General features: G+C 37.1%; 1 long non-coding RNA gene across 1 annotated transcript in view; it reads right to left on the minus strand.

Annotated features, from left to right (window-relative positions):
• Window positions 1-16,531, minus strand: part of LOC114486941 (uncharacterized) — a 318,110-nt gene that overhangs the window by 74,386 nt on the left and 227,193 nt on the right. The window contains exon 5 of the long non-coding RNA XR_008617847.1: window positions 1,676-1,734. This is a non-coding gene — a long non-coding RNA (uncharacterized lncRNA). The remainder of the gene's footprint in view (window positions 1-1,675; window positions 1,735-16,531) is intronic.

Genomic DNA, 16,531 nt, shown 5'->3' on the forward strand with positions numbered 1-16,531 from the left:
CAAGACATTCTACCCAATCCAATTAAAGAGGTCAAACACTGCTAAGTTTCCTGGAAAACTATAAACCACTCAATTCTTTTTCAGTGTGTCTGAGGCAGTCTCCCTATTTCAAAACAGAAAAGCTGTGGCCTGCATGAAGCTTAAAAAAAGAATAGTTTATACATTAAAGATGAGACCATGCTAAGCAGCTTTGTCTAAGAGAGAATGGCCATCATGAATATTCAAGTAACTAAACAGGTGTCCTCTGTAGTTTAATGTGGATAATGAGAATTTACCCCAACCTAAATGAAATATTTCTTAAGACCACCCAGCTGTCTTTACTTTAATGAACACCTCACAGTCACATAACTTACAAGTTCAATTACTCTGGTAGCTTTATAAAACAAAAATATTGACCTGGATCATAGACACAAGGTTTCTCATCACTAGCAAAATATTGTCCCAACAGTAAACAAATCTCCATCTAATTTACAAATGAGTAATATATTGTTTATCATGACCCAGTGCTTTAAAAAATGATCACCTTTGAATCAAACAATTCCTAAAACATTGCTCATTTCAAGTAAAAGTAAATATTCAATCACAGAAAAAGAAAAACACATTCTTAAGAAATGTCTTTTATCTAGCTGATCCAGACCAATCATAATGACTTAACATTTACTGAAGTTGGAAAAATTACTCTCTTATAATGACAAACTCTCAAAAAACCCCAGATCATTTAAGGTATTATATTTCAACAGGTGACTAAGTCCAATATTTATTGACAAGATATCTAAGTGAAAATTCTTGTAGCAAAGACACTCATACAAATAAGGTACCAAGTGTGTGTTATAATGAAAGCGCTATGGGATTTAAAAATGACTAACTCAAAATTGCACCACACCTACTTGAAATGTTAATAAATTGCTTTTGAAAAAACAATTACTTTGCAACTGTACAAGTGCCCATACATTATATGGAATCTACTTTTGAGCAGCTGAAAAAGAAAGACGTTAGTTGTGATTGAAATGGTAGTTCCAATTTATTCTCTTCACTAATGTTGAGATTTGACTTTAGCATGGTTAATGATGATTATAAACAAGGGATTTAAAAGGTCATCAGGTGAAAAAGTCCAATCAGGGAACTTCAGAATGCTTTACATTAGTGGTTTTCAATTGTCCTTTAATTGCAGAACCTTTTTTTTTGTTTAAAATATAGGTCAAACACAATATGTAAAACTAATATAATCAGAGTATGTTCTGACTAATATGAAGGAAGAAAAGCATAAGCCCACCCTATTGAACCTTTCTGTCTCCATGCAAGCTTTCAGTTACCTTCTTAAAACTCTAAAGCCCTGTGGAACAGGGTTTGGTTTACAAACCACTGTTGAAATTAATGTTTCTTCTTACAGCTTCCATGATTTTCTACAACAAATTCCAAACACATCAATGCCAACATTTACAGTATTTTACACGAGTTGCATCTTAATTTCTGGAGTATATTTTTTCTAAACTGCTCCTTGATTTGTGATAATTTAGTTTCCTCCCATGGGATGGTTTATAGCTATCTGGTAAGTGCTGTCTTTTCATATAATTTTCACCATCACAAACAACCAGATCCAGGCTAGAACTTCTTTTTCTTCACTTGTAACTGAGCAGAGTGTTTATACAGGTTGAGGAAGATAACGGTGACTTACCAAAGTTCCTGTTAACTGTTTCTTTTTCCTGGAAAACTTTTTCATCTTTTCAGGATGTTCTGAAAAACATCACTATTGATTAATTCAGTTTACTATATCCACATGATACAGTATTGGGGGCCACAATATTATGACAGTATCTTTAGCATTATAGCAATGTTGTGTTCTATCTTTCATGTTCTTTGTTTGAAAAATAATGTCAGCAAACAAGATGGTAATGCCACATTTATTGTAGTTACTGACTTACCTAAATTCCTATTAAAAATACTCATAAATATTCCCCCCACATCTACTTTTAATGATCATGTTTATTTACTGACTATCATTGATAATGTATGAAATTTAACTGAATATTCTCCAGAACTGTGCAGGAAAAGGTATATATGCTAGAAGAGGAAAAAGAAGAAGGAGGAGGAGGAGGAGCAGAGAGTGTTGTTTACAGCCTATTTTATTTCTTTAAAAAATGCATTAAATATTACAGAATGAGACAACAAGCCACAGAGAGAAAATATTTGCAAAAGATATATTTGATAAAGGACTGTAGTCCAAAATGTACAAATATACTTGAATTTTGACAATAAGGTATAAACAACAATTTTTAAAAGGACCAAAGACTTTAACAGACATCTCACCAAAGAAGACATAGAGATGGAAAATAAACATATGAAAAGATGCTCAACATCATATGTCATCAGGGAAATGCAAATTAAAACAACAGTGAGATACCACTACACACCTATTACAATGGCCAAAATCAACAACACTGACAACACCGAATCCTGACTAGGATGTTGAGCAAAATGAATTCTCATTCATTGCTGGTAGAAAAGGCAGTTTGGCAGTTTCTTACAAAACTAAACATACTTTTACCATAATCCATTAATCACTCTACAGTTGACCCTTAAACAACATGGGTTTGAACTGCGTGGGTCCACTTATACAGGGACTATTTTCAATAAATATATTGAAATAATTTTGGGAGATTTGTGACAATCTGAAAAAACTCACAGGTGTACGGTGTAGCCTAAAAATATTGAAAATATTAAGAAATAGGTAGGCATGAATGCATAAAATATATGTAGATATTAGCCTATCCTTACATAGGCATAAGGTGAGTAATATTTAATATAAAGTTAATAATGTGTTAGTTTTCTTACTGTTTTATAACTTTGCTTTCAAAGAACTACATTATCTTACAGGATGCCTCTCTCTCTGGTAATTGAAGAAACTACTTATCATCCTATCATCACAGATAAGTGGTTTTTTAAAAAAATGTAACAATGTTTCCAATACTTTATTATGACTATGACAGTAATACTGTATGCCATAAAAATTTTATAACGATTTATTCATTGGTGTATAGGCTAAGCTATCATGAAGCAATCATATCGCTGCTTCTTCATTATCAATGTATGAATCATTATGCCTGTATATAAATATAAATTTTTTGCATACATTATCTTTTCATTTTAAATGTCTAATGTTACTAATTTATATAACATTTACAGTGTTTTGTATCATAAAATACAATATTGATGTAGGTGCTGACAGAAGATTTGTCTTATAAACAGACAATGTAAACTTATGGTTTCAATAAATACAGTACACTACTGTAAATGTATTTTCTCTTCCTTATGATTTTTTAAATAACATTTTATTTTCTCTAGCTTACATTTTGTAAGAATACAGTATATAATATGTATAATACAAAATTTGTGTTAATTGACTATGTTATCGGTAAGGCTCAGGTCAAGAGTAGGCTATTAGTAGTTAAGTTTGGGGGGAGGCAAAACTTACACATGAATTTTCAGCTGTGTGTGGGGTCAGTCCCCTAACCCCTGCATTGTTCAAGGGTCAACTGTACTTGGTATTTATCCAAATAGGTTGAAACTTATGTCCATGTAAAAACCTTCACATAGATATATTCATAATTGTCAAAACTTTGAAGCAACCAAGATGTCTTTCAATAGGCAAATGGAAAAATATATTGCGATACATCCAGACAATGGAATATTTTTCAGCACTAAAAATAAATGAGCTATCAAGCCATGAATAAAGATGGCAGAAATTTAAATACATACTACTAAGTAAAAGAAGCCAATCTGAAAAGGCTACATACTTTAAAACTCCAACTATAACATTCTTGGAAAGGGCAAAACGATGGAGAGAGTAAAAAGCTAAGTGGTTGACAGAGGTTGCAGGGGGAGTGAAAAATAAGAAAGCACAGGGATTTTTAGGGCAGTGAAACTATTCTGCACTACTACTAGAATGGTGGATATATGTCATTATAAATTCCTTCAAACGCATAGAATGCACCACACCAAGAATGAACCCCAATAAACTATGGACTTGGAATAATAACAATGTGCCATTGGAGGTTCACCGACTGTAACAAATGTACCACTCTGATGGGGGATGTCAAGAATGGGGAAGGTTGTGTGTGTGTGGCGGCAGGGTTATTTGGGAACCCTAGGGTTATTTGGCAACCCTTTGGACATTTTGCTCAATTTTGCTGTGAACCTAAAACTGTTCTAAAACATAAAGTTTATTAATTTAGAAAGTATTATTAAATAAATTTACTTTTTTATATACCTCACAGGTCTGTTGTGTGAACCAAAGGGTCTGATGAATTTGAAAATACTTCAAATAAGTCTACCCTAGTCTTCTCCAACTTGAAGTTTTTTGTTATGGATTTCCTTGTTACTCCAGACTAAACATAATCAAAACCGATTTACACATTATTTCCTTCAAACTCTTTCTTTCACCTGCTTTATGTAGCAGAGTTTACAGTGCTATCATCAACTCAGAAACCAAGAAGGAAAGTAGAGAATTCTCTTTAATGCTAATATCATTTTGTTTTTTAAATTTAGCTGAATCTATCTTCTCCTCTCACTCTCTCCAAAAAATGGTTGCCTTGGGTACATACTAGAATCATCTGCAGAAACTTTTAAAGCTCCTGATTCTTAGACATCACCCCAGTTCAATTATAACAGAATTGCCGAGGGACCCAGGCATCAGTAGCTTTTAAAGCTCCCAGGTGATTGTAATGTGCAGCCAGGTTTACAATCCACTGTGATTTAGTCCCTAATGATCTAAAGACTAGATAACTTTATCAGGATCCTAATTGATGGCTCTACCTCCAGAACTCTTCCTGTCAAATGTAAAATCCATCATCCAGAGCTTTCTCTTGAAACACTCCTTATTTTTTAAACTTGTTTTTCATTTTTATCACTTCAGGATAAAGCCCAAATCCTTTCCAGGGGATATAAGAATCTGCATGATCTGGCTCCCCAGTTCCGCTCAGTCTCACAGCCTCATTTTCCACAACAACAAGCTGCTTACACTTCTCTGCATACACCTCACTGCAGTGCTCATGCTGTTGTCCTTCCATTTAATGATCAGCCCCTCATTATTTAACATTCATCTCAGAAGCTCTCCTCATCCCCACCCTGCCAGTTCGTCAGGATGGATTTGTGCCCTTCAACTGGGCTGCAATAAAACTTGCATGACTTTTTCTATTTGTACTTACCCGGCCCCCCATGGATCATAATAATTTCATTTCTCATGGTTCTCTTATTAGTCTGTGAGCAATCAAAGGAAAGTATTGTGTCTTATCAATGCTTGTATCCAAGCACCTCGTTTGATGCTTTCATGAGGAGGCAACTCAGTCATTGTTTGTTAGAATGAATGAATGATGTCATTATAAGTGCAAATAAAGTGTCGGCTTGTCATTCCCATTAGGGATAGGGAAGTAATGATAACAGGATGAAGGAAGAGTGTTAACCAGAGATCTCAAAGTTTTTATAGGAGGCAAAGTGATAGTTTTTTTTATTACTCCTAATCTACATTATTGTTCAAGTTCCTGAAGCGTAGGTTTAAAGGAAGGTAACACGCAACTGTTTATGATATATATTTTTTTCTATTAGCGTCAACTTCTTAGAGAGCAAGAAAGATCTTGTGGTACCAATATGGGTATCTGAAGGTGTCTGCTTATTGAGATAATCTTAGTCCTACTCTGGTTATTGAAAGGAAGATGGCGATATTGACAGATCTTCAATGTAAATCAGAACTAGGGGAAGCAATGCTCCAAGAGTCATTTGACCATAAAGCTAAAATTAAAAATAGTTATATAGTGATCCTTATGTTGAATCAGATCTTCGTCCAAAATTATGATTCTTATTTCTTTTATTTCTAGTAATTAGTGGTTAAACTAGTTAAGATCACTCCCTTAATACCACATTTCCCAACCCTTCTGAATAACTTCCTTGTACTCTACTCAAACCTGACCTTCAGGTCCTCACTACCCTTAGCCAGGGGTCATATCCACTTTAATATCTATTTTTTAGCTCAGTGATTTCCCGGTAGTTTTGCATTGTACACCTAGGATTACTTTTCATAGATTGAAAAATAATTTGGTCCACATTTATGATCTTATTGACTATTTATTTGGTTGACTCTTCCCTTTCGCATTGTGGGGGGAGGAAAATAAAGAAAATTCAGAGTGATAATAAACTGCTTTTTTCTCTCAGCAATAAAGTTAAACTACCTGAGGTGAGGTGTGATTTCAACAATATTTACCAATTTTGTTTACATATCAAGTAGAGCAACAGCCAAGTCTACTAGTGATTACCGCTTTAATGAATTATTTTGATTGCTTTTTCAGAAAGGCTCCCTGTTTTACATTAAATCATCCTCAATTATTGAAATGCTGATTTAAATTCTCTAACACATACTTGTAGATTTTCCTTAAATCATCCTCACTGTTTTCTAACAGTATGTGTTTATCTAACAGAGGAATACCTGCCTTGTCTCCATGTAATTATTTAAGCCACTCAAGTAAATTTAAAATTACTCTCTTCTAGTTAAATTACACATTCTAAAATTTTAACTGAAAACCAGCTGTGAGAACACCCTTTCTTTATTATCAGTAACATTTTATTTTTTTCAATTGCTTAAAAGTTGTTGCTAGTGAGAAATATAGAGTCTGGCTTCTCAGAATTAAGCAACACCCATAACAAATATTCACATATGTCATCACTTCATCAAGTACTTATTAAATGCAGGACCCGATAACCAGAAATGTATTCTTTTGTTTGTTTGTTTATTTATTTATTTTTGGCCCGTTGTGTCTTTGTTGCTGTGCGCAGGCTTTCTCTAGCTGCGGTGAGTGGGGGATACTCTTCATTGCAGTGTGCAGGCTTCTCATTGCGGTGGCTTCTCTTGTTGCGGAGCACGGGCTCTGGGAGCGTGGGCTTCAGTAATTATGGCACAAGGGCTCAGTAGTTGTGGCTCACAGGCTCTAGAACGCAGGATCAGTAGTTGTGGCCCACGGGCTTAGTTGCTCCGCGGCATGTGGGATCTTCCTGGACCAGGGCTCGAACCCGTGTCCCCTGCATTGGCAGGCGGATTCTTAACCACTGCACCACCAGGAAAGTCCCCAGAAATGTATTCTTTTTAAATAACTTTTTTTTTTTTTTTTTTTTTTTTTTTTTTTGTGGTATGCGGGCCTTCCTCTTTTGTGGCCTCTCCCATCACGGAGCACAGGCTCCGGGGGGCGCGAACCCGGTTCCCCTGCATCGGCAGGCGGACGCGCAACCACTGCGCCACCAGGGAAGCCCTTAAATAACTTTTTTTCTGATATAAAAGGCTTTCTTCTGATTATGAGTGCTTACGTTTAGAAATTTAAGAGAGTAAATAAGGGTGTAAACATCACTATAATCTCATACCAGTGATATAATTTTTTATATTTTGATGTCTATGTTTCCATTCCATTTTTTATATACACAGGCATTTATATGCATATGTCTTCAATCTTAGAAAGAAAAATGGGTGTGATGGGCCTAGAGTCTGTCATACAGAGTGAAGTAAGCCAGAAAGAGAAAAACAAATATCATATATTAATGCATATATGTGGAATCTAGAAAAAGTGGTACAGATGAACCTATTTCCAGGGCAGGGATAGAGGTGCAGATGTAGAGAATGGACATGTGGACGCGGGGGGGAAGGGGAGAGTGGGACAAACTGGGAGATTAGGATTGACATATATACACTACCATGCATAAAATAGCTAGCTAGTGGGAACATGCTATATCGCACAGGAAGCTCAGCTCGGTGCTCTGTGATGATCTAGATGGTGGGATGGGGGTGGGGGACGGTGGGAGAGAGGTCCAAGACAGAGGGCATATATGTATACGTATAGCTGATTCACTTCATTGTAAGCAGAAACTAACACAACATTGTAAAGAAATTATACTCCAATAAAAAAAAATTTTATGTTGTTTTACATTCTGTTCTTTTGTCAGTATCATATCCTAAGACTATAGAGGAATAAAGGAGTCTTCAAGCCTCTCATGCTTGAAGTAAGAGCATGACCAACCTCCAGCAGCTGTCAAGAGTGAGTCCTTAACCGTTAAACACTCAAAGAACTCCCACCCTCCTCAGACCTCCCAGCCTCCATCTACCAGTTCCACAGAGAGTTCTAGGCCTTCAGAATAAGAACATCTCTAGCCTGGCTTCCATTCTACCTTCTGCAGAAGTAAAAAAGGGTTCTTGATTATCCTCCTCTACTGCTCCTTCCTCCCTCAAGGCCTTACCATCATTTTTTGCCTTGAGACCACCAGCACGAGTCCCATTATGCCCCTTTTCCCTTTTTCTATTTGCTACCAAAGGATACCCATCCCCCAGCCACCTCCTCCTATTCTCCATATAGCTCTGCACATCCTCTATTCTCTTCCCAGTTCCTACCACTCCCCCATTTATAAAACCTTCCTACTGTACCTTCTGGAGCCCACCATCCATCAGCAGCAAAATCTTCTATAATCTCAATTTCTCTAATTACTTCTTCCCACAAGGACCAGGAGTTCCACTGAATGGAAGGCTTCCTCTGCAGCCCTCTCTAGTGATAGTCGTTTTATCACCCACAGCCTTCCTATCACTGGGCCTGAAGGTGAGGAGGTTTCTTCCTTACTCTCACTGTCATTTTCAGACTCTTTGTCCTCTTGCCTTAAATATTCCCAGCTTTAAATAGTGTATCATTAGGCTATAAGAAGCTTTACCTCCTTGTTGGAGTTATCTACTGTTCCCCCTTACTTATGGACAATTTTAACTTTCTCTAACCGTGTTACCGTCTCCATTTTTGATGATTTTAATATCCATGTAGGTAATGCCTCCAACACCCTAGGCTTTTGACTTCTTTTGAATGATCTCCACTCACATTAATCATTAGTTCCCCTGATTATACTTTTGCCTTTGTCATTACCAATCAGTGCAAACCTATAATCTGTTTCAAAAATTCCATTCTTTGAATATTACTCCCTAAATTTCCAACTCATTATCTCCAGTATTCCAAAACCTGCAATACTTAAATCCTGTGAGGATCTACAGTTTACTAATCCTATCTCATTTTCACTGTCTTTCATTCACCCCAAGCCCTTTATTCCCACTTTATCCAAATAATTCCACTGCCAAGCCTAATAAACAATGGGGATTATAAACAATTCTTTTCTTATACCTTCAGATCTTTCCCTCTCTCTTCTCTTAATGTGTAATATTTATTTGGTAAGGCCCCAACACTCTGCACCACATTTTGGACCTGACTGTGGGTCAAGAAAAATGAACAACCATACCAGTTGGTCTCACTTTAAATTCATGCCTAGAAGTATTGAGGTCTCCTATGGCTTCTTTATAATACATATGTGTAATTCATTCATTTTTGATTCTGCTAGATACTCTTGACTCCTCTAAGAATCTTCTTTTCCATCTTTGTTTTCAGTACTACCGAGAAAACTTAAGTGAGAAGAAGACAATTTCTACAAGACAAAAAATCAATTCACCTATTCATATGCTCTGCCTTCCCTCATATTATAGTAAGTAAATGTCACTGTTTAAGGCCAACCCCTCCACTGGTGCACTAGATTGCATCTTCTTGCCAACCCAAAGACATTGTTCCACAGATGCTACTTTTCTCCTGTATCATGAACGTTTCCCTCTCCACTAGATGATCCCGTCAGCCAAAACACATACTGCTTTTATCTCATCTTAAAAACAAAACAGTAATTATTCTAATCATGTTTACTTCCTGCAACTGCTTCATTTCCCTCCTCTTTACAACAAAACATCTCAATAAAATGTATTACTTCCAACTCTTTCTCTACCATTGATTCTCTCTTAAACCTACTGCATTTAAGATTTTGCCCCACTATTTCAATACAGTTGTTCTTTTCAAGACCTCAGTGAATTTCAAGTTGCTAAATCCATGAGTTAATTCTCAGGCCACATTGATTTGACCTATTAGCAAAATTGGATTTCTTCAGTAGATTTCTATCTACGGTAGATTTCTTACTTTTCCATGAAATATTTTATTTGCTTGGTTTCTATGATGCTCATTTCCCTGCTACCTTTCAAGCAATTTCTTCTCAGTCTCACTTTCTGGTTTTTTCTTATCTGCCTCACATCTGAATAATGAACTCCAGAGATTTCTTCACTTTTTTGGTGATATCATCATATTTCATGTTTTTAACTTCTATCTATATTCTAATAATTCCCAAATTTCATCTCTAGCTCATACTTTCTCCCTTAACTCTGGACTCATACATCCAATTGCATACCACCATCTCCATGTGTAATAGTCAACTCAAATTTAACATTCTGAATCTGATCTCCTGAAGAACGTAGCATACAGTTATGAGCATAGACTCTGAAACATCATTGCCTCATTCCAATCCTGATTCCATGTTTTAATTGCCATGTGAAATTGCCAAGGTACTTAAATTTCATGTGGCTTAGTTACTTTATTGACAGACTGCGGATAATATTACTATTCACGTCACAATATTGTGGGATAACATAGTGTGTGTGTGTGTGTGTGTGTGTTTGTGTGTGTGTATATAATTATATATATGTACATAATGAATTGGAAAGCCCTTTTTTTCCCCTCCAAGATCTAGATAAGGTCATGTGGTTTGATGTTTGAGAATTGCCCGTTCCTTTAATCATTTGAAAGTGTTTGCCCATTAAACCTCTGTTGTCCAGAGAACTTTTTGTGGGTAATTATTGCAGGTCAGGTTCATCTGACTGGTTTTTGCTGTTTTTATTGTAGGTTTGTTTCTTCTGCTGGCCCCTGCTCATGGTTTCTTGGTTTATGTGTGTTTTGTGATTTTTTTATTATGATCTCATGTTCTTTGGAACTCAAGCTATAGGATATCTTATTGGTCTGGTTTGCAAATACAATTTTCCAGAAGGAATTGTGTTTGTTGCTACCAATCACCAATGGCCACTACTAATCCAGAATCACTTTAAATTATTTGCTAAAGCATTTCAGATCACACCAGTTTGGGAATTTAGTCCTCACTCTAGCATAAGAGTGAGCTTGTGTTTATAAACATTCAAGGATGATTTTAGTTTTACTGCCATCCAGCACTGAGGTTAAGAAAGCCAAGTTTCTTTGAGCATTTCTGCATATCAGGTTTATTACTAGCTCGCTTTTATTGTAGGGTCTCCTGTATCATCTCCTGCTTTGGCTAGGTAGCTACCAAACAGAAGCTCAAATTCCACCAGGAGTTGATAGATATAGTTACAGCAAAAACTAGCAATAGTGTAGTTGATGTAAATTATGCCAAAACTTGCCGCATCTCTTTTTTTCATTTTGTTTACAAAGCTGACATCAGCTTTTGTATTACTATGAGTCTTTATGAGTATCTTTTTTTTTTTTTTTTTTTTTTTTTTGCGGTACGCAGGCCTCTCACTGTTGTGGCCTCTCCCATTGTGGAGCACAGGCTCTGGACGCGCAGGCTCAGCGGCCATGGCTCACGGGCCAGCTGCTCCACGGCACGTGGGATCTTCCCGGACTGGGGCACGAACCCGTGTCCCCTGCATCGGCAGGCAGACTCTCAACCACTGAGCCACCAGGGACGCCCGATGAGTATTTTAATGAGAAGGTGGTAGACAGCATATTTGTCATGGCACATATGTTGAAGTTGATTTACTCTGAAGATACATATTCCCATATATTTAATCCATATCACAGCTCAGTTTGGATTTTCTTTTAAACTTCTACAATGATGAAATTCAGGGGTCCCCAATACCCACATATTTGGTGATTTGCTAGAAAGACTCACAGGACTCAGGCATATAGATGTACTAATGGCTAATATTTATTATAAAGACAGTAAAGATCATAATCAGATCAAAAAAAAAAAAAAGAAAAGGCAGCACCATGTGTGTAAGTAATGTTTCCACAATAGAAGGCTCATTTTAAACTCAGAGTTTAGGGGTTTTATTGGGGACTTATCACATAGGCATTCTCTGCCTAACAACTATCAAAATACCGACTCACAGAAGGAAAGCAGATGTCGCTATAAATTTTATTGTTTGCACAAAGAGTCTAGCCCCAGCAAAATTACCATATCAGTTAGGCAATGTTTCAGAAGCCAAGTTCTCAGACATCAGCCAAACTTGCTAACAAGCCTTGTAAAGAGAGTAGCCCAGATCTGTTCTTTTTTGCAGGTAACACACAAAAATCTTCTGACACTCTAATCTTTGGATTTTAATTCATTTTTGTTGATTCTAACAAAAAATAATGAGAATCAATTATGAGTTGTTAGTGATTATAAAAACTGGTTATGACTAAAATGTATATTTTAACATGAACCTGTTTTGATTTAGCTAAAAAAACCAACTTGTATGAATCACTTATTTTTCACTTATTGCTGTTTTTCTTTCTGCAGTAAAATACTGAGAAATCCAGCTTGCTGTTTGCAAGTTCTATATTCTATGCAATATTATTCTAAGTAGCCATTTAACTATTTAATCAAGTTACTACATTAGGGGACCCAATAAGTTTTAAATTAATACTATTATTAGTTACCTGAAGAAGAATTATATCATGGATGAACTTGAAAAGGAAAAGGAAATTCAAAGATTTATGACAATGCATATTGTAAAAGTTCTAAACCCTGATATTCACAAATGTGAGGATAAGCTGATAACTGCTCTTTATTCATCAAATATTTTCTCTACGCATAGTTTGTTAAAAGAACAATGATCGGACTTCCCTACTGGCGCAGTGATTAAGAACCTGCCTGTCACCCCCTCTTGCGAGAGCACCAGAAACACAACTCTTAAACGATCATCAATAGGAAGACACTGAAACTCACCAAAAGAGATACTGCACATCCAAAGACAAAGGAGAAGCTGCAATGAGACAGTAGGAGGGGTGCAATCACAACAAAATCAAATCCCATAACCGCTGGGTGGGTGACTCACAAACTGGAGAACAATTATACCACAGGAGTCCACCCACTGGAGTGAAGGTTCTGAGACCCACATCAGGGTTCCCAACCTGGGGATCAGGCAATGGAAGGAGAAATTCCCAGAGAATCAGACTTTGAAGGCTAGCAGGATTTGATTGCAGGACTTCGACAGAATGGGGGGAAACAGACACTCCACTCTTGGAAGGCACAAAAAATTAGTATGTGCATCAGGACCCAGGGGGAAGGAGCAGTGACCCCATAGGAGACTGAACCAGACCTACCTGCTAGTGTTGGAAGGTCACCTGTAGAGGCGGGGTGTGGCTGTGGCTGACCATGAGGACAAGGACACTGGCAGCAGAAGTTCTGGGCAGTACTCCTTGGCATGAGTCCTCCCAGAGTCGGCCATTAGCCCCACCAAAGAGCCCAGGTAGGCTCCAGTCTTGGATCATCTCAGGGCAAACAACCAACAGGGAGGGAACTAGGCCCCACCAATCAGCAGACAAGCAGATTAAAGTTTTACTGAGCTCTGCCCACCAGAGCAACACCCAGCTCTGCCCACCACCAGTCCCTCCCATCAGGAAGTTTGCACAGGCCTCTTAGATAGCCCCAGCTTCCAGAGGGCAGACAGCAGAGGCAAGAAGAACTACAGTCTTGCAGCCTGTGGAACAAAAACCACATTCATAGAAAGATAGACAAAATGAAAAGACAGAGGGCTATGTCCCAGATGAAGGAACAAGATAAAACCCCAGAAAAACAATTAAATGAAGTGGAGATAGGCAACTTTCCAGAAAAAGAATTCAGAATAAGGATAGTGAACATGACACAGGACCTTGGAAAAAGAATGGAGACAAATATCAAGAAGATACAAGAAATGTTTAACAAAGACCAAGAAGAATTAAAGAACAAACAAACAGAGATGAACAATACAATAACTGAAATTAAAAATACACTGGAAGGAATCAATAGCAGAATAACTGGGGCAGAAGAATGGATAAGTGACCTGGAAGACAGAATGGTGGAATTCACTGCTGCAGAACAGGATAAAGAAAAAAGAATGAAAATAAATGAAGACAGCCTAAGAGACCTCTGGGACAACATTAAATGCACCAATATTCACATTATATGGGTCCCAGAAGGAGAAGAGAGAAAGGACCCGAGAAAATATTTGAAGAGATTATAGCCGAAAACTTCCCTAACATGGGAAGGAGACACCCACACAAGTCCAGGAAGTGCAGAGAGTCCCACACAGGATAAACCCAAGGAGAAACATGCCAAGACACATAGTAATCAAATTGACAAAAATTAAAGACAAAGAAAAATTATTAAAAACAACGAGGGAAAAACGACAAATAACATACAAGGGAACTCTCATAAGGTTAACAGCTGTATTCCCAGCAGAAACTCTACGAGCCAGAAAGGAATGGCACAATATCTTTAAAGTGATGAAAGGGAAGAATCTACAACCAAGATTACTCTACCTGGTAAGGATTTCATTCAGATTTGATGGAGAAATCAAAAGCTTTACAGACAAGCAAAAGCTAAGAGAATACAGCACCACCAAACCAGCTCTACAACAAATGCTAAAGGAACTTCACTAAGTGGGAAACACAAGAGAAGAAAACCACCTACAAAAACAAACACAAGGGCTTCCCTGGTGGCGCAGTGGTTGGGAGCCCGCCTGCCAATGCGGGGGACACGGGTTCGTGCCCCGGTCCGGGAAGATCCCACATGCCGCGGAGCGGCTGGGCCCGTGAGCCATGGCCGCTGAGCCTGCGCATCCGGAGCCTGTGCTCCGCAACGGGAGAGGCCACAACAGTGAGAGGCCTGCATACCGCAAAAAAAAAAAACAAAAAACAAACAAAAAAAAAACACCAAACAATAAAGAAAATGGTAATAGGAACAAATATAGATAATTACCTCAAATGTGAATGGATTAAATGCTCCAACCAAAAGACACAGGTTTGCTGAATCGATTAAAAAACAAGACCCACATATATGCTGTCTACAAGAAACCCATTTCAGACCTAGGGACACATACAGACTGAAAGTGAGGGGATGGAAAAAGATATTCTATGCAAATGGAAATCAAAAAAAAGCAGGAATAGCAATACTCATATCAGATAAAATAGGCTTTAAAATAAAGAATGTTACAAGAGACAAGGAAGGACACTACACAATGATCAAGGGATCAATCCAAGAAGAATATATAACAATTATAAATACATATGCACCCAACATAGGAGCACCTCAAATCATAAGGCAAATGCTAACAGCTATAAAAGGGGAAATCGACAGTAACAAAATAATAACACCTCACGTACACCAATGGACAGATCATCCAGACAGAAAATTAATAAGGAAATACAACATTTAAATGACACAATAGACCAGATAGATTTAATTGATATTTATAGGACATTCCATCTGAAACAGCAGATTACACTTTCTTCTCAAGTGCACACAGAACATTCTCCAGGATAGATCACATCTTGGGTCACAAATCAAGCCTCGGTAAATTTAAGAAAATTCAAATCATATCAAGCATATTTTCCAACCACAAAACTATGAGATTAGAAATAAATTACAGGGAAAAAACCATAAAAAACACAAACACATGGAGGCTACACAGTGTGCTGCTAACTAACCAAGAGATCACTGAAGAAATCACAAAATACCTGAGAAAAATGACAATGAAAACATGATGATCCAAAGCCTCTGGGATGCAGCAAAAGCAGTTCTAAGAGGGAAGTTTATATCAATACAATCCTACCTCAAGAAACAAGAAAAATCTCAAATTAACAATCTAACCTTGCACCTAAAGGAACTAGAGAAAGAAAGAAAAACAAAACCCAAAGTTATGAGAAGGAAAGAAACCATAAAGATCAGAGCAGAAATAAATGAAATAGAAACAAAGAAAACAATAGCAAAGATTTAAAAAATTGAAAGCTGGTTCTTTGAGAAGCTCAACAAAAGTGATAAACCTTTAGCCAGACTCATCAAGAAAAAGAGGGACAGAATTCAAATCAATAAAATTAGAAATGAAAAAGGAGAAGTTACAACACACACCACAGAAATATAAAACATCATAAGAGACTACTACAGGCACTCTATGCCAATAAAATGGAAAACCTGGAGGAAACAGACAAATTCTTGGAAAGGTATAACCTTCCAAGACTGAACCAGGAAGAAATAAAAAAAAAAACAGACCAATCACAGGTAATGAAATTGAAATTGTGATTAAAAATCTTCCAACAAAAGTCCAGGACCGGATGGCTTTACAGGTGAATTCTATCAAACATTTAAAGAAGAGCTAACACCCATCCCTCTCAAACTCTTCCAAAAAATTGCAGAGGAAGGAACACTCCCAAACTATTTCAACAAGGCCACCATCACCCTAACAACAAAACCAGACAAAGGTACTACAAAAAAAGAAAATTACAGACCAATATCGCTGATGAACATAGATGTAAAAGTCCTCAACAAAATACTAGCAAACAGAATGCAACAACACATTAAAAGGATCATACACCGTGATCAAGTGGGATTTATCCCAGGGATGCAAGGATTCTTCAATATATGCAAATCAATCAATGTGATACACCATATT

This window comes from Physeter macrocephalus, chromosome 1, assembly GCF_002837175.3.
Source record: "Physeter macrocephalus isolate SW-GA chromosome 1, ASM283717v5, whole genome shotgun sequence".
NCBI lineage: Eukaryota > Metazoa > Chordata > Mammalia > Artiodactyla > Physeteridae > Physeter > Physeter macrocephalus.